The 18506-nt window shown below is 40.3% G+C and overlaps 1 protein-coding gene across 1 annotated transcript in view; it reads left to right on the top strand.

Annotated features, from left to right (window-relative positions):
* The first annotated feature begins 503 nt into the window (after positions 1-503).
* The window catches only part of CDC42SE2 (CDC42 small effector 2), an 80926-nt gene continuing 62923 nt past the window's right edge, over positions 504-18506 (top strand). The window contains exons 1-3 of the mRNA XM_082301835.1: positions 504-797; positions 1790-1847; positions 15300-15364. The gene's annotated coding sequence lies outside the window, so the exon portion shown is untranslated. The remainder of the gene's footprint in view (positions 798-1789; positions 1848-15299; positions 15365-18506) is intronic.

Here is an 18506-nt window from a genome sequence, read left to right as displayed (position 1 = left end):
GTGGTACCCTATCCATTTTGAAGCAGTAAACCAGCTACAGGTGTGGAGGACCCATGATGAATCACCACGTCTCTGTCAGCAACTGAAGTTGTTGCCGGGGCTACAGGGGGTGTAGGACGCAGAAATTTTACCGACACGCAGAGTGGGCTTGCTGCTGTCAACAGCTGGGGGTGAGAAGACAAACCCCCTTCTCATTTCCTTGTCCGACCACAAGCACACCAGCTTTCGTGACCTACTTTCCGCTACTCCTTAAGCCCGCGGCGATGCCAGCACATTTTGGCTAGGCGACGCTCAGCGCTGGGGTCTCGCTGCGGTGGGCAGCGAGCCGCGGGCGGTCGCAGCGCAGCGGGGCGGGCAGGGAGCGCTGCGGCGCTGGCGGAGCCTCGAACGCTCGGCGGCAACGGAGGAGGAGCGGGCGGCACAGCGATAGCGCTGACAGGCAGCGGCAGCCGCTCTTTGTCCCCTCCCCTCCCCGGCGCGCCCAGACCAGCCGGCAGCGCGGAGCGGAGCGGGCCGGCCTGGGGATTCCTTCCCCGCGCTGCCGAGGTCGCCATCTTCACCCCCGGGCTCGCCTCGGACGCTGCTGGCCGGGTTCCCGGGGAGCCACCGGGAGCCTGCGACGCGCCCCCCCCGCTGCATGTGACCGGCGGGCGGTAGCGGCCTCCTCCGCGGATCTCGGCTGCGTCCTCCTCCGCCCCCGGCGCGGCGGGGAGGGGGCGCGGGGCGCCCGGCAGCGGGAGACGGAGGTGCCGGAGCGCGGCGGGCACACAAAGGAGCGGGCGCCGCCGTGGGCAGCGGTGAGTGGCGGGGCAGGGGTGCGGAGGTCCCCGCTCTCGTCGCCCTTCCCTGTACCTGCCGGCGGGCTGGGCTGCGGCCACTCCCTTTCCCGGGGGCCCGCAGAGAGCGATGGGGGGGGTTGTGTTGCGCCGCAGCCTGGGACCGCCGGCGTTTCCCGCACCGACAGCCCCACGGCCGGGCAGCGGCGAGCAAGGGCCGAGCGAGGTGCCCGGGCGGCGGGGCCGGTGCTGGGCGGGGCGATGCGGGGGAGGCTCCGGCCGCGCCGCCTCGGGAGCAGGCAGTGCCGCGGGCGCGGTGGGTGATGCTCAGCCGTAATCTCGCTTGACGCTCGGACAAAGAGGAGCGAGCAACAAATTTTGTGGTGGGCGATAAAAAAAATTATGAAGAGTGGTTTGATTTTCCTGGGTTTGTGTTTTTTGGGTTTGGGTTGGTTTGTTTGGTTGGTTGGGGTTTTTTTTTTTGTTTTGTTTTTTTTTGTTTTTTTGTTTTTTTGTTGGGTTTTTTTTGGTTTTTTGGTTTTTTTTTGTTTTGTTTTGTTGTTGTGAGGCTTTTGTGGGGTGTGGGTTGGGTTTTTTCCGGTTCTTTTTTTATGCCGTGCGCCCCCGCCCCCTAGCCCGAGCGTGCGGCGGAGGGCAGGTGCCGCGGTGGGCGGGAGCGGCGGGCAGCAGGGCCTGGGCTCGGGCTGTGCCCCGCGCAGGGCGTGGTGCCGTGGCGGGGATGCCGCGACGCCTCCGTCCGTCCCACCCGTGTCCCTGAGCGCCGTGGGGAGCCCTGCGGGGCCGCGGGAGGGGTGTAAGGCCGCCCGGGAGGGGAAGGAGGGCGCTGGGGTACAGCAGCGATGACTTTCGTGCGCATCCAGAGAGGTAAATTAGCGTTTAACAGCGGATATTTAAAACGTGGCGCTTGTCTTTTGGGGCAGGCGTGTGGTTTTCAGGCAGTTACTCCGTGTGTGTGACCCTGTGCGCTTACCAAAATTGTAACTCTTTCACAGGTCAGGAGAACTTGAGGCCCTGTGGCATTTTGCTCTGAAGCTGGATATGCATTAAACTGTAAGTTTTCCAGTTTTGTTTCTGAACTTGGATTGATGAATGGAGTGATTGCTTCATGTCTGCGAGACAAAAACTTGAGAAATAATTTAAGTGAGATCCTAGGCATACTTTTGTGATGCCAGTTGCATATATACGTCCCTTCTGGACTGCAATAACTGGTTAAAAAATAGAAAAGTAAAGAAAATCCGGGAGAAAGGGATGCCTTAAACTCTTGCTTTACGTATGGTTTTGCTGATGGGTCTTACTTAATTCTCCAGGGCTGACTGAAGTCACCTTTTAGGCTTAAATTAATGTATAGGAAATACCTGTTACTGTAATACTGGTGTGTTTCCCTATATTTTAGTGAAATGACTAAGACTAGATGCTGCTTTTTCGTCACTCTTAAGGCATATTTAGTCAGTTATTTTACTTAGGTGATCTGATTAATAGCAGCTCGTTGAAGGTACAGATAAATTTCTGAGTTGTTTCTTAAAGTGTTAAATATAGATGAATTTTTGAAAGATGTAATTAATATTAAATTTCTACTGTAATAATGGGTTTTTTTGAAGGGTGAAGGGACTGTTGTAGATAAAATTGCAGGAAGTCATCAAGCAAATGACTACAACCACTAATGAAATAAGTAGCAGATCAAATAAGCAATGAGATAATTAGCTGTACAAATTTAGTATACACATAAACTTCATTGTCTGTCAATGGCTGCGTTACTGCTCTTTTAAATTTGGGCTCTCCTATTAGATTGAATGAGAAGCTGGAACCTGGATATAGCTGTCTGGGCATCTAAGTGGTGCTAATGGGTATCAGTTATTCAGTGTTCAAGACGCTTCCTGGTGAAGCTTCTCTAGATCTAGGCCAGAGTTGTATAGCTTAGAAATTACATCGTGCAGTCCTTGTAATATTATATGGCATTTGTGCAGCAGAGGAACGAAGAACTCTGACACTGTTGTTATGTGTATCTTGCCCAGAAGTGTTACAGTTAAATTATCTTTTATTCAAAGGCTGTTTTGCCAAAAAATAATTGTCAATTTAGTTATGCTGCTGTATAACCACACCAGATAAATTTCTTTTGAAGCCTCCTAGCAATTCTGACCTTAGGAGGATTTTGGAAGTTCTTTGGTGGCTTGGTGTGCAGTGTGCTGGTCTGTGGGAAGTCTTGAGGGCATGGTGGCTGGTCAGGATAGGGAAAAACTGTTAGAAATGTTTCAAATATCCCATCGTGTCAAAAAAATGAGTTGATTTAGAAACAGCTAAAGGAAATGAGAAATATAGTGTGTGTTCCAACTTTCTTTCTGAATATTTTACTGTGCCTTTTTTTACCTATATATCAGAGCTTTCATTGCAGTGATAAAATATTAACCCTAAAGTGGTTTCAAAAAATCAGATCATGTGCCATGGAGGTATTATAGTAAACAAGAAGGATTCAATGTCTCATTTCATCTCTTTCCCCAACAAGTCCTGCTTTTCTAGGAGTAATGGCTCATGGTGGTGAAATAGTGCTAATCAACAGTTGTTGCTGTAATTGATTGTCCACTGGGGAGGAGTCCACGTAACACCCATTAACTTGAGCAAGCAAACCCTTAAGATACTTTTGCCAGACCTTTTGACCCTGCAGTGGGGCGTGAAGGGGCTTCTTTTTTTGCCTCTTGAGTTTCTCCTTGCTAGAATTACAGTGCACTATTAGAAAAATACTTTTTCCTTTACACCGCTGACAAGGAAAACATATTTCATTCTGTGATATATCACTGAGGTGGCAGTTTCTTGAAGTTCAAGAATTTTTTTTCAAACTATTAGGAACAGCACTGAGATACTTGCTTTGCTTAATGTGATTTATAGATCTACCTTTAGGCATGAAGCATAATGTGAAATTAAATGACTCAGTAATGGAAAAAAAGAACCCCGGTGGTGAAGTACTCCCTGGAGATACTGCTCCTGTTGAATTTTTTTGTTGTTGTTACTTTCATTTTCAGTGAACTTAGCTTGAAAAATTAAATGTAAACTTAGCATACCATACTGCTAAGGAAAATCTTATGCCAGTCTGTTTTGCATACTCTGTCATGATTTGTGTTAGTTCCGGACAGAAACCCGTTGGGTTCTGGTCAGTGTCAGTGAGTGCTTGGATAGAATTCAAATGTCACTGATTTTCACTTTTGAGTGACATAATTTGACTCTTCAAATTAGTTCTCAGTAACTCAGTTATATCTCTTGATTACATTTGACAGCCTGAGTCCAGGTAGTGAGTAGCAGTTTATCATATAATTCATTAGTGCTACACATATTTTTACTAGACATAATTCTAACAAGTATTATGGACTGTTGCCTTATGTAAACGTATGTAAACACTTATCTTTGGTCACCGCCTTACCCCTGGGTGTGTGTTTCTCGTTCTGCATCTCTGTGTGTGTAGATAGAGAAAGTGGATGAAGGCTAGTGTGGCCCATGTTGTTCCTCGTGCCATATTCATTAAAATGTGTTTGTTAGTGACTACTGTATCTGTTTAGTACTACTCATCTTGTGTCTCCTAATTTTAATACTGGCCTGTATAGCGAATAAAGAGTTTTAAAGGAGCTTAGGGTCTTGTGGAAGTGTTAGTCATTGTTGTCATGCTTTAAAAGTGAGAGAATTGCTTTCTTATATATGCTGAAGGACTGTAGAGAATTGACTGCTGAAACATGAACGCCTGTCTTCCAATCCAATTTTATCAATGCTCAAAGTATATCTAGCAGGGTTAGCATGAAGGAGTTATTTTAATATTATAGCTGCTGTATTACTTTTGTGTTAAAAAGTACTGAAACAAAGTGTATATGATGACTGCACAAATAAATTACTTTATTTTTTTGAATAGACTAGATGTAGATGCACTAGAAAAGCAGCAACATGGTGTTCCTTCCTGTAACCAAGCCTGGGAGGAAAGTAAAGGAGAAAGGGGGAGGAGGAATGCTGCTCGGAAAGATGCTGGTCCTGAGATGGGTGGATTGGATTCCTTTTTCTTTAAAAACATCAGTTGATCTGAAGAGAGGCTTTTGAGTATTCACAATCACTTAAAGGTTTCACGTTATTTTGGTGAAGCAAGGCTGTCTTGCATGATGAGCGTCTCATTTTATTGTATGACTAGCAATGATAAGAAATAATCACGAATTCAAGGAAGAAGCAAGCTGAAGCAATTGAAACTGGGTAAGAGAGCAATCAAACAGCTACGCTGAACGTATTTAAGTAGGGACTTCATATAAAGGGCAGATTGAAGAGGAATTTTAGCAGTGAGAAAGCTGCCTGTTAGTAACAAAGTGAATGTAGGAAAATTAGGCTGGTGAGTGTCCTACAAGGGGGTCTTGGCTCAATGCCCATTACACAGATGGGTAACTCTGCCTGAGGACTCCTTTGGTCTTTTTCAAATTCAATGTTTTGTGTCTGCATACAAGTGGATGTGTGAGATGAAACTACTAAACCAAGAGTAGTCATAAGAGGATCAGTATTTTCTGTTGACTGCTTCACCTGACTCCAAGAGGAAGAGGAGCTCTCTTGTCCATGTAGAAGGCAAAGTTATGGGAGTGCAGACCTACTTCAAAGCAGTCTTACATATTCTTTGTCAGTATCACATTAACAGAAGGGCTTAGGAAGGAGGTGTAAGGAGGAAGATGTAAGATGTCAATACAATTGTCAGCAGGTTTTGCAGGCTTCTTCCTGGAAACATAACTGTACTGTATTAACTTCCTCTTTTAATTTATTTCGTTTTCTGTCCAGTCCGATTTGCAATATTTGTTGTGAGATGTCAGAGGGAGAACTGCTGGTGTGACTCTTGGGGATGTCATAGGCAGGGCTGAGAGCTGGACTTGATTATCCTTGCGTGTCCCTTCCAACTCAGCATATTCTATGATTCTATGGTACCTTCTGTCTGCCTGTGCAGTAGTGCATGGGCTACTATGGGAGAAGGCAAGCTGCAGATAATTGCACTGCTTGAAGAGCTAGGAACTGCTATTCAGCTTGCTTCTGTGTTATGGCTAAACTATATTCAACAAAAACCGAAATGGGTCTCTGTGAGTTGTGTTCAATGGTTTACTTATTTGGCTGATGTTGAAAGTAGGGATCGTATTAGAGGCTGACATCTAGTATGTCAAAGGCCTATTGAGTTGCAGTTACCTGAGCCCTTGATCTGATACCATAGTTATTAGAAAACAGTTACCTCAGTTTTTCACTGGATAGAGTTTGAATCCTTTCCCCACCATACATAAGTTGGCTTGTGATGAGGTTCGTTGCACTGCATAAACCAATGCCTCTGTGTTGGAGAAGAGGTGCTGGAGGAGAAATTGCAGTTCATCTTTATAGAGAAGGAGAAACTTTGATCTAAACAGTGCGGGGCTTGTAATGCTGTGAGAGTATTACACATGGAGACGACCACTCTGATCTAATAATTTTTCAGAGCTAAACAGCTAGAGTGCTTAGAGTTGCACTTTAGGTAAGCAGGGATAAAATATTTTAATTATTGCTAGCCATTTACGCTAAAAGAGAGAGCTGTTTGTTTTATCAATATATGAATAGTACAAGGGCAAAACTGTGCGTGAACCAAGTAACTTATTGGAGACTGCATCATGGTTCACTGGGTATTTTGGTATCTTGTACTTTTTTGCAAATTGCTGTACAACTCAACTTGTTTTTTTCTGACTGTACGTGCCTTGGACTTTATCAGTTATTACAAAGAATTCAAAAATGTTTCCTCAGGAAAACTTTCTTTTCATAGAACAGAAAGTGTGTTGTCACCAAAGTCTCCCCAGTTAAAAATCTCAATTATCCTCATAGAAAAAGTAAGTGTCTGCCTTTTGACTGAGTTTTGTGGATTCTGTCTTAAATTTGGTACATTTTCTGTCTTAAGTACTGGCTTATCTTTGTATGGGCTTGATATACTTTTCCCATGGTTCATTTTTGGAATGGGACCCTTAATCATTTTTCTTGTACTCATCCACTGAATTTGGAGACCAGCTGTTTAAATCTTGTGCAAAAATAGGACTTTTCTAAATTGCAGCTGGCTTCCTTGTCAAAACAGTCATACTACTTAACACTGAAATACTATATGCAGAAGGTGTCTTGTTACATTTATTGATTGCTTTTATCTTACAGCTCATATTCAATAATTCTTGTGCTGTCTGATAATATCTCTTTTAATTGGCCCCACGTGATGCAGCTATTAGCATCAAACACCAGTTGCTAAAGGAATTCCACCTACTCCTTTAAAGCTTCCTGAGAACAATTTTTCACTTGAGCTCAAGTACCTATTTATCTTCTCTTAACCCTTCAAGTGAATGGTATCTTGCCCTGATCTTTTTGCACTGAAGTTCTTTTCTAGTAAGCTGAGTTTTATAAGGTTTGTTCTGCCTTGATAGAGTTCAAAAAAATTAAAATTGATGTAAGAATGTAGTTTCAAGTTGAGTAGTCCTGTTCACTTGAACTGTATAAACAGATTCTGAGATACAGCAGAAGCTGCTTCCCCCAGCTGAAAGTATGTGTAAGTATTTCAGAAACAGGAGTTTACCCATTTTCTTTGATGTTGACATATTCAAAAAGTCAGTGTACAGTGGAGTAGAAGAAAGCCTTAAAAATGTGTGTTTTACAAAACATCTAATTTTTAAGGTGAGGAAGAAGGAAGCAGGGAGTAGTCTTCACCAATTGTGTTATTTTTGGTATTTCATGCACTCCTTGATGATCAGTTTGGTATTGTTTTTTTTGTCCTTAAACATATGTGAGGAATAATTTGCAGAGCTAATACAAAACTAAGCTCTGATGCATTCCGTTATTTTATTTCTTTTTGGTTGGTTGATTTTGTCCTGTCAAAAATTCACCTTGCACAAATATTTAGGTGATGTACACACAGTGGGAGCATGTCACTGGTACAGCCAGGGCTTGCTACATAATCAAGTCTTTATTTCAGTGTTGAAATAGGGACTTTTTTTTGAAGGATAAATCTAGGTGTGTTCAGCTCTGTTATTTCTTATAATTGTACCTTGTTTTCTTCTAAGCTGTCTTGTAAATGGCAAAGCCTTGTGATACTCTTCAGAAATATTAGTTGGACTTGAGACTGCATTGACGTGAATTTGAGGGGGCAGTATGTCGGTAGTCAGTTTCACTCTTGTGAAACATGTGGACCATCCTCCAGGGTCTACCACTTCCAAGCTTCCTGTAAGCTTTTTCTGTAGAATAACCTGTCAATCCCTGCACTGGTGCCTTTACTCTCCATGCACGATTAAGTGGTGCTTTCACTTAGCTCAGGCCTTTCCTGGGAAGTCAGCAGGAGTGGTGACTCCTTTCAGCTCTTAAGTGTTACAGGTCAAACCCTGGCTGTGATCAAGTTAGTGGTGAAGCTTTCATTTGAGATCCTGAGTTCATTACAATTGTGTCTGCAAAGCAAGTTAGCTGCATCTCTGCAAGAATGCATTGCGAGGGTGATGGCAGGTAGCAGTTACAGTGGAGTCTTGTTCTTTGTATTTCTTCAGGAGAATTGCAGTTAGTTGTATCCAGAGCTGCTTACAAACCAAAGTATGAGCATTATCAGTGTATATACAGGAAAATACAAATACTGGAGGTTGCGGTGGATTTGTTTTTTAGCATATTTGTTACTTGGTTGGGGCACAGTTGTTACCTTTGCTCCCAGTCCTTTGTCCTCAGTGTTGTCAGGATATGTGTGTATTCACAGTAAGATGATTCTTATTTCTTAAGATTTTAAAAATTATTATTTATTGCAGTTGAAAATAGTAATAAATAAAAGGAAACTTAATGAAGAATGATGACATTTGGGAGAAACTCACAGCAGGCACAGACCTGTGATAGTCCAAACAAGTGTGCATTTTAGTGAAATAGTACGCCAGTTAAGAATGCCATTAAAGAAAATATGTTGTTCTGAAAATGACACTTCCACAAATAGGTACTCAAATATTTACAGAGGTAATGGGTGATTCTAGATTATGCTTTTTATACTGTATATATGCCATCTTTTTTTCAAGTTCTTAAACTTTGTTATTTTTTTTTCAAGGACAGAAAGTGTGATCTGAAAGCTTTGTTGCTTTGTTTCTACTGGTTGAGATCATATTAAGATATTTTTGTCAGAGTTCTTCTGTACAGACAACTTTATCAAACTGTATGTGACTTATTGTCTTTTTAAATGTATCTTAATTTGTGTTTGCATCTATTCAAAGATGCTGAGGGTATTTCAAATGTTGTACTGTTCTGAAGTCCCAGGCAGCAAATTTTGCAAATCACCATGGTAATGTGCGTTTGTGCATGTGGGAGGAAGGCTAAAGTTGGAATCTGCATTAACAGAATCTGTTAATATTACATATGCTCAGCGGCACTAGCACTGCTTGTTCTTTGACATGCATGTTCTTTGACTGCATGTTCTTTGCTTAATTAAAAGCAAAGTAATATGATGGCATTAAAAGCCCCTATTGTCTGATTTTTAATCTTTCTTTTTTTTTTTTGTGATTCTGAAACGAATCTACTGAAATAATCAGACATGGGGGTAATTGTGGAATCTTCTTTCTGTTCAGAAAATGGCCTGTGATAATCTTGTAAACTAGCAAAGAAACTTCAAAATTTCTTTGTTCCCTCTCTAAGAACTTATGGATAGACTTAAAACTCAGTGTGTTACACTACCAAGGATACTTATTACTGATAGTGCATGTCCTATCATTGTAAATGTTTAAGGTTCTTGATTTTGGATAAGCTTATTTGGATTATTTTGTACTTGCAGTTGTTGTCTCAGACACAGAATTAGTTCTGAAGTATCATCAAAGCTAGTTTAATTTATTTTTTTTAATAAAGAAGAACTGTGTTCCTTTCTGAAACTGGTTCTTAATTGCTCTCGGTGCTGACAACGTACAAACTTAAAAAATGCCTGTGAATTTGTAGGAAAAGTGGACAAAAGAGAAGTTCAAGCTGATTTTTCTTGTCTCTTTATTACTGTAGTCTAAAGAAGCTTGAAAAAACTGGAGACTTGGATGAAGAGGTCACAGCACCAAGCCTGACAGAGTCCAGAAGTGTTTGGACAGTGCTGTTGGGCACATGATGTGACTCTTCGGGCTGTCCTGTGCAGGGCCAGGTGTTGGACTTGATCATCCTTGTGGTTCTCTTTCAATTCAGCATATTTTATGATTCTATGAAATTTTAATGACTTGCAATAACTTACTAGTTTAAAAACACTGACCCACTGCTATTGAGAATTATAGGCATTAATATGGGTTCAAAATGCAGTCATTATGACTTGTGTTAGATGGCCTGAGAGAGCAGGCTTCTTAATTCTTTCATTGCATGGATAAACCTTATAGCAAAACCACCAAGAAGGATGGGGAATTGAGATGCTCTTGCTGCATCAGGGTTGAAATGAGTCAGGAGGTTCATCAGAGCTGCATTTGCTGCCAGCAAAGCAGAGTTATTAGCCTGGTGTGACGTGAACATTCAGACTGTTCTGGACTTGGGAGGTCATCTGAAGATCTGAGCCATCTGTGTGTGCATTCACATTACTTGGTGTGTTTTGTTTTTACAGTGCTATTCACTTGTACGCAATCTATCATAGTAATAATGCTTATTACTGTGATATTTTTCCTTCAGAATGCCAGGCCTCCTTTTGAGGGTGCAAGTATGGGAAGTGATGACTTTGACAGTCTTTGCCTTAGGAAAACAAGCTGTTGTTTCAAGGCTGTTTTTGCAAGGGCTGAACATAGCTGTGTATGCAGTGTAGTCATTTGTACACCTAGTGACTTGGTAGGTCTTTTTTTGCTTTTTGAGGAGGGAGATGTTTACTGTCCACTCCACTATCTCCCTTTTTAGTTCTTTAAAAGACAAAACTTGAGGATCAGTAGGACTTCAGACAGTGAACTGTTGTAGTTTTGGGTGGGATTTTTTTTGGTTGCATTATTCCCTTAACCTGTCTATTTCTGTTATGTACAGGATCTGTAGTAGCACACGGGTTGATTGTCAGTCACTTGGGTGGTTTAAAGCAGACAGCTATGGGATTATTGATACTAGATTTTGAAGAAAAAGCTGAGTAAACTATATCCTTTATCTGATGGATCAGTGGAGTTATTCGTGTCAGGTTTTCAAAGTCTCTATTTGCAGATATGAAAACACAGTACCTGCTTCTGAAAAGCATGGTACTAAGTGCACCTTCCTCCCAACTCCTTAGAAAAAAAGAAAAGCCTTTATGGTAGTAAAATAATCTGAGAAGGAAATATTAGTACACAGATACTTTTCCCTTCACTTTAGAAAGGCTTAGCCTTTCAGACTTTGTTATACATACTGAGTTTTCTCCATACTAAAAATTCAGTGTGTCTAATTAAAGTGAAATACAAGATTTCACCCTTCATGTAGCTGAATTTCTGCACTTCCTGCTTCTGATCCCAGGTTATCTTTCAGTCTTCTACCTAGTGTGTTCATGCAGTGTTATGTGTTCATCTTCTAAGGTAGACACGTGTGTCATTGATGAGCCAAGGAATTTCATTAGAAGGGGAAGAAATAGGAAGGCCTGATGCCAATACAGATAAACATGACCTGGACACTAGTCTTCTGGGTGTCTAACTCCTACTAGTTTCTGAGAGAATTATTTGCCTTTTTTTTCTGACTTGAGGAGATTTCTGGAGGCCAACCAAGGTAAATGCAAACATTGTAAAGTATTGAAATGTCTTGATGTTGCTATCATCTAAGGATCTCATGAGAACAATGTTTGAGGTGAGGAAAAGGCACTTGGAGGTAAGTTTAAGTAGGCCGCTGCCCCAAGTCCTCTTGTAGGCTAAGTCGGTGAATAGAAGTATCTTTCTCCTAAAGATGTATCTTAAGTGTAAACTTCATCTCTAGTTTGTCCTCTAAGGAACTCTAATTTTGAGATCTATATCCCTCTGATGGGAATGGGAGGAACTAAAATGAACCTTCATGGTTTTTTTCTACTTACATTTAATGTTGTATACCTTATGGCTCTTTTGGTGCCAGATAAGCACAGCTCTGAACTCACTGACATTTATTGACTCCATTCATTATGGTTCTGTGAAATGAATTGCTGTACCAGTTACAAGCTTCATAGTGAAATAATAAGATATGCTCTACTGACTCACTCTAATTTTCTGTATGTATGTGACTTTGCCTTTGACTAGAATAGAGAGAGGATTGTAAATCTGTGTGTGTATATATGGTATATGTCTACAGAGATGAAAATGACTTAGCAGGTGCAAGATTAATCATTGGTATTTTTTTCCATTTCTGTTTTTAATGCTTTCAAAAGAATGAAGAAGTTAGATGTTCTAATGAAGACAGTGAAACCCAATACAAACTGTAGTTATTCTAGTGGATAAGCCAGTGAAACTGCTGAAGTTCACTGTTTCTTTTTTTCTTCTAGTGGACAGGACTGAATGTTTGCAGGCATTTAACTGTTTGTATATTGTAAACTCATGGCCTCTTTGGCTTAGAAAATATTCTTCTTTATGGTAGAAATACATTTTTAAAGCTTACGCTGTACATGTGTAGTGTTTTCAAGTTCTGTATCAAATTTCAACCTGTTTTTGTGTAATTAGAAGGCAGCTTGGAAAATGTTACGGAGCTACACTAATGATTTTACTCTCTGAATTTGAGACTTAGGAATAACAATATTAATTTTCTGAAGTCTCTTCATGCTTATGATGCTTTTGTAGCTGTTCCACTAAAATATGCTTCTTTGGCATTTAGATTCTCTAAAATAATGTGTCTCTCTTCAGTAGAAACACTGTACTAATACATATGCTTCACTTTTCTAAGGGAACCCATATCTCATTTACCCTGTTGATTTGTATTTTGTCATCTTTATTTTCATGCACAGGTTTTATAGTGAACGCCTCATAAAAGGCTAATGTGACTTGTAAGGTGGTACTAAGTAAAATAAGAAATCATCTGAGCAGATAATATCAGGATGACAATGAAATCACCTGGTAATGTGGCAACACTAGTGATTTCTTGTAACTGGTTAAATCAGTAAGGTAATTATTATTTAGAAGTACAGGGTTGAAAACAAGGCTTCAGACAAGCATAAAGCTTCAAATTCTCACACAAATGATACCACTTAAACAAATGTTTGTTAAAACTGGCTTTTTTAATGAATGTGGTGTGGACAAGTCTGCAGTAACCTGTCCAGAGTTAACAGAAAGTTGGCACAGCTTGTTTAGTAGTGTGCCTTGGCAGTACCTGCAAACAGTTACTCTTTCCACTCTGCTGTCATTTAATAGCCTTTCAAGCCAAAAGTCTACCATTTATAGAAATGATTTTGTTAATTAAATTGTCCATTATGATGTAGGTTTAGTCTACAGGCTTCATTCATCTGGGATTCCAGATAGCTGTGACACGATGACTTAAGGCCAATGGTCCAGATCATCTCATTTGTGACTGGCTTTTTAAAATGTTACTGTACAAGGGTGGCTTTCATTGTTCTGTCCTGCTGCTCTTACAGCATGGCCCTAGATTTCTAATGCCAAAGTTCAGGAAAGTCTTGAAGTCTATTTTTCTTTAAGGAGAGGGGTGGAGGAAGACATTTGGCTTAGAGATTGTAAATACAGATATTCTTATATCTACTGTTACCTCATATGTATAGATGTTATTACATATTTAAGTTGTTTATACAGAATTGGTCGCTACATGCTTAGGATGTTATGTGTGCTATTAATGTGTACCCTTTGGTAATTTCTCATAATGCAGTTTTGTGAAATTTGCTATTATGAATCTTTCTCCACTTTGCTTTCAGTGGCATTGCATTTGAGTGAGTAGGTCTGTTTAACTGCAGCTAAATTAGTTGTTTCTCTTGTCTATATATCAGCTGTTCTCCGCAGAGTCTTTAATTAGAAGGTAACTAACTTGCATTGACAGTTGAAAGTTACAAAATTGACATCTGCTCTAAAAATACATGCTTGCCTTGCTCTCTTTAAGGATTTTATTTGCTTTCATATTGGGCCGTCATAGCTCTTGACATGTCTATGCAGACAAATTTCCCCCGTTCCCTTTTTCCTTCACAACATTTTTCTTTTCATTTACCATTTTTCTGCATTTATAGTCTGTTTTACCTGCTCTCATCTGCCTTAGCTCTTTGTTTGTCCATAATTTTTTTGACAATCTTTTGTGAAAACTACATGAGTAAAGATAAAAACACCTTAATTTTACTTTTTAGGTCTGTCTTATGTCAGAGAAGACTTGGTTCCCTAGTTTGTGAGCAACGAAAGGCTAAGATACGATAAACAAGCCCCCAGTAAAAGTCAGCAAGCAGATGCCTCTCCCTATAGCATGAAGCCTAAGACATTGGGGGTCTCAAGTGTAGTAGGGAGGTGGGGCTTTTTGTTTGTGGGTTTGTTTTGCTCTGGTTTTGATGTTTTGGTTATTAATAAAATCTGTAAAACATTGCCCCAACGTAGGAAATGTACAAAATGTCATTTACTACTGCATTTACCTTATTTTCATATGTGCATTTGAAGTGTGAACTAGGTTGTTTGGTATTTTCAGCTTTCCTCATGTCTTCTGTCTGTTTTGAAGCTCATTTCTGATATATCAATGCTGTCATGACTGTCATTGCAGGTGGATGCTCTGTGAATACCGGGGTGTTCTGATTTGTTTGGGTTTGAATAGAGGTTTAACAGCGTTAGATATTCTGCTGCTGCTTCAAGTAGCAGTGATTCTTCTTGTCACTCAGAGCCAGCTCTTACCAATGTGTTTCCTTTCTGTTACTGCCTGCAGTATTTGTAATCCATCCTTCCTTTTACTGAGAACTGCTGTACTTGGTAACAGATGTCACGGACATAATTCAATAACAAACTTGTTTCCTAAACCTCACACACTTCATGACATTTAACTGCCAAGTTACACATTTTTGTTGGGAAGTAGTACAAAACAGTTATTCCCTGAACTACCTGGTGTTACCAGTCATTTGAAATCTGATCACTAAGAAAGATTACCTAGCTAATTTTGCAAAAATAATGTTGGTGTATACATACAATTCTCACATGCCCCTGCTAATATAAAAGTCTGACCCGAGCAAAGGAATCAGCCAAAACTAAATAGGTGCTGCTTTTGTACCCATGCTTCTTATTTGCTTCGTTTAACTATGTCATACATATGAGTATATATAAAAATCATTTATATATTTTAAACACTGTCTAAACATATTGGGATATAAGAATTAAGAGGACCTGAGAGTGCACAAGTCAGTGAAAGTTTCTTTCAACACTGCTGTGAACAAGGTAGTCCATAATCCTTGAGATCATTCGCAAGTGGAAGTAGCTCAGTCATTCTGACATCTGTGGTTGGTGCTTTGCAAAGGAGAAGCCTTGGAGGAACTCCTGACTCTCCCTCTTGGTAGCTGCTTTCTTCATGGAACCATGAAGTTACACTGCTCTTCACTGTGAATAATTTGCATTAGGTGCTGCAACAGGTAGTAACTTATGCTGTTTTTTTCTCTTTTTCCTCACTCTCTAGAATTGGGGATATCTTCACTGAATAACTTGCTGCTTAAAGAAAGTAACAGAAGTTGGGAAATTCAGGTAGGCAATACTTTCAGTTTACTTTTCGCTTTAAATGTTGATGCTAATATGGATGACCAATCTATAAATATTCGTTGTGGTACTAAAATCATCAAAGCATGATATACATTTTAACCTTACTAAGATTGAATCTGGTTTCATGGCCTCTCTTGTGAACTCTAAGCAGCCCCTGATAAGCCCAACAGACTGATGATATTCAAGTATTCTCTCTGCTTATAAGAAAAATATATTAATGTTCATATCTAATATGATAGGAGGTCCAGGTACTTTGTAATGCTCAATAAATATAAGAAGTTATTTTTGACAGCACTGTCTTGTTGCCCCAACAGACTCTGGTATTCATGGTACGTGCAGCCACACACACTTCAATTTCTTTTCCCAATTTCCTTAACAAGCAAAATTCTTGATGGATTTGCTAATTACATCCATTTCACATTTCACTTCCTTTGTTTCAACTAAGGCTTCTAAACAGATCTCCAATACCTAATTCTCATAAAAGATGACAAAATTCTTTTGGTGTTCTTTGTGTAATAACTTCCATGGCATTAATAATTTAATTTGCAATTCCATATAGTAGGCCGTTGTTTGTCCTGATTCGCTCTTATTTTGAGGACACATCCAGCTTTACTTCACTACTTTCTCATTTTCCCTTCAAGTACATGTGCTTTGGTGTGGTGTTAAATAATGTGTAGGAATGGCTAGTGGTTTTAATCACCTGAATTTGCCTCCACCAGAATTCTCAGATAGATCTATTCCTATTTGGCTTCAGTCATAGATAATGATTGTAGCACATTTATGTAGGTTTAATTGCTGTGGATTACACGAATACTGATGGAACAGTTAAATCGTGAAACTATTGGTGATTTCTTATCAGCTCAGTTCTGCATAGCAATTTTGATTTTAGAAGCTTGTAGATTCTCCTTTAATATTTTTCTTTACTGTTTTCATAATTTACTGTCTAAAAATCTGAGTGAACTGTGGAAAAGGATTCTGTAGGGTATCAGTACCTTAGGAAATGTACATAAAAATCTCCTACACGTGCTTTTTCCTCAGAAAGAGATGTAACTTGTGGAACGCATTGCAAAAAATCTCCATATAGGGTTGGCAGGCTTGGTTCTCAGTTTCTTTCTCAGGAACTAAGTATCATTCTATTTTATCTTACTCTGTGCTTCTGATCACCATTCATGTTGTATGTAGTTCAAGTAGTAGTAAAAATTGAGGCTTTACCCTAAAAATACTCAAAGTACGTTGAATTTTGTTTAGATACTGGTAAAATTACATATTACATTTTAAAATACTGGTTAAAACTACATTTTCTATTTCATTCTTTCTGTCTCCCTTCTCCCATGTTTCTTTGACAACTCTGAAATGTTTTCAGTACAAATGACGATACCAGACATGTTTGGGCTTACCCTTCATGATGTGCACTTCCTTCTCCATTATCACCTGATCTTTTTAGCTCTGATTTCACTGCTACTCGTAAAATGTTTCAGCCAAAGAGTCTGGGGAAGAAAGAGTCTGTACATGAATTTACCCTGGAGAAGCATGTGGCGGAAAGGTGGTTGTATTGTGTATAAGAAACTGAAGTGTGAATGGCATCCCACACTGGGAACAAGAGCTGCAGTCTCTGTTGCTGACCCTGCAGTTCCTTCTCTGGCTTGCTGCCGGGACTCAGGAGCATCCCCAGATATTTTATATGCCCACCCCGTGAAAAAAATATTTCATTGCAGAATGAGAATGGGCTGTGCAGATGGGGAATCTCCTTCCTTTGGACTCTGTCAGGAAAAGGGAGAGAGAAAGAAATAGTAGCCCAATCATGTAATTCTAAAATAATTTTTTAAACTGCCAACCCCATAAAAATTGACAACCAGAAAAAGCCCATTCTCTGAGGGTGGATGGAAGGGGGAAGAAAGGAAGGCAGGCAGTTGGGTAAGCATGTGTAGGGGTGATAAGGGCAGGTAAAAGATGACAATTATGTCTATTTGAAGAAGACGACTCAGATGAAAAGAAGAGCAGTACTTAATAGCAGAGTTAAGTAAGTGCTATATTGTAAGTAAGGGTTGTACTGTAAGCAGCAGCAGGAGGGCCACAGGCATGGATGAGAATTGGTGCGGCAAGACAAGTGGGAAAGAAACAGGACTTCTGGAGCAGTGGTTCAGTGAGTGGTGATCCCCACTGGTGCAGGAGTAGACAGGAAGCAAAGAGAACTCCACAGTGCAAAAATATGTGTACTTCATTCTTGTGCCAGAAGCAAGTAAAGTGCAATGGGTGTTCCCAACCTGTTGGCTGGCCTTTCTGTATGAGCTCCAGGAGTGTCTGCAGGAAGCTTCAATCATAGATCCGGAAGTACAGCCTTCCTGACTTGCCTTGCTGGCAGCTATGAAGTTGGCGAGAGTAAAATCTCCATAACACCTTGTGATACGACCTATTCCAGATTTTTAAAAAAAAAAAAAAAAAAAAAAAAAGAAGAAGAAAAAAGCCTTAGATCCTGGTATTTTTCTTCATTTATCTTAAGTTTTTGGGGTTCAAAAATTGAAAGATTGTAGGAGAGTGATGCACAGTTCTCTAGGGCCATTTCCTGCTGCCTCTTTGCCTGGAACCCTGCAACTTTTCCTTTCCCTGCCTCACTGCAGTTGTGTGGGTGGACTTGCATCTTTGTTCATGTGCCAGGGTTTTTTGTCTCATGACTCTGACCATGTGCTTCGTGGATGTACTTCCAGTCATGTGAAGTACAAGCATTTAGGCTTGTGGCTCTTCTTCATAGTTAGTATGTTCCTCATCCGGCCTCACAATACTCTTAAACATACACTTTCCAACTGTTCAGAGCAAACTCAGAAAAATCTGAAAAAAATACAAAAATGTTTTTCTCGACTTTTCCATTCTAGTATTGCTACTTCACTAAAGTTCTAGAATATTGGGATGGGGGAAAAGATGGAAAAAAATGCTCGCTTGTGAAAGTAGTGTCAAGCCTGTAAATTACTTGAGTTTGGCAAGGAAGCCACTGTTCCATTCGTGTCTAGCACTAAAAGCTGGTGCAACACTCCTGCATTACTCTTTGCGTCCAGAAGTCGTACCCTAAAATGTTGGTGGACTGTTCAAATGTTGTGTGCACATCTTGGTGCCACCATAGGAAAACCCATGT

The sequence above is a fragment of the Coloeus monedula genome, assembly GCF_965178545.1.
Source record: "Coloeus monedula genome assembly, chromosome: Z".
NCBI lineage: Eukaryota > Metazoa > Chordata > Aves > Passeriformes > Corvidae > Coloeus > Coloeus monedula.
The sequence above is the reverse complement of the archived record's forward strand: the minus strand, read 5'-3'. Positions and strand labels throughout refer to the sequence as shown.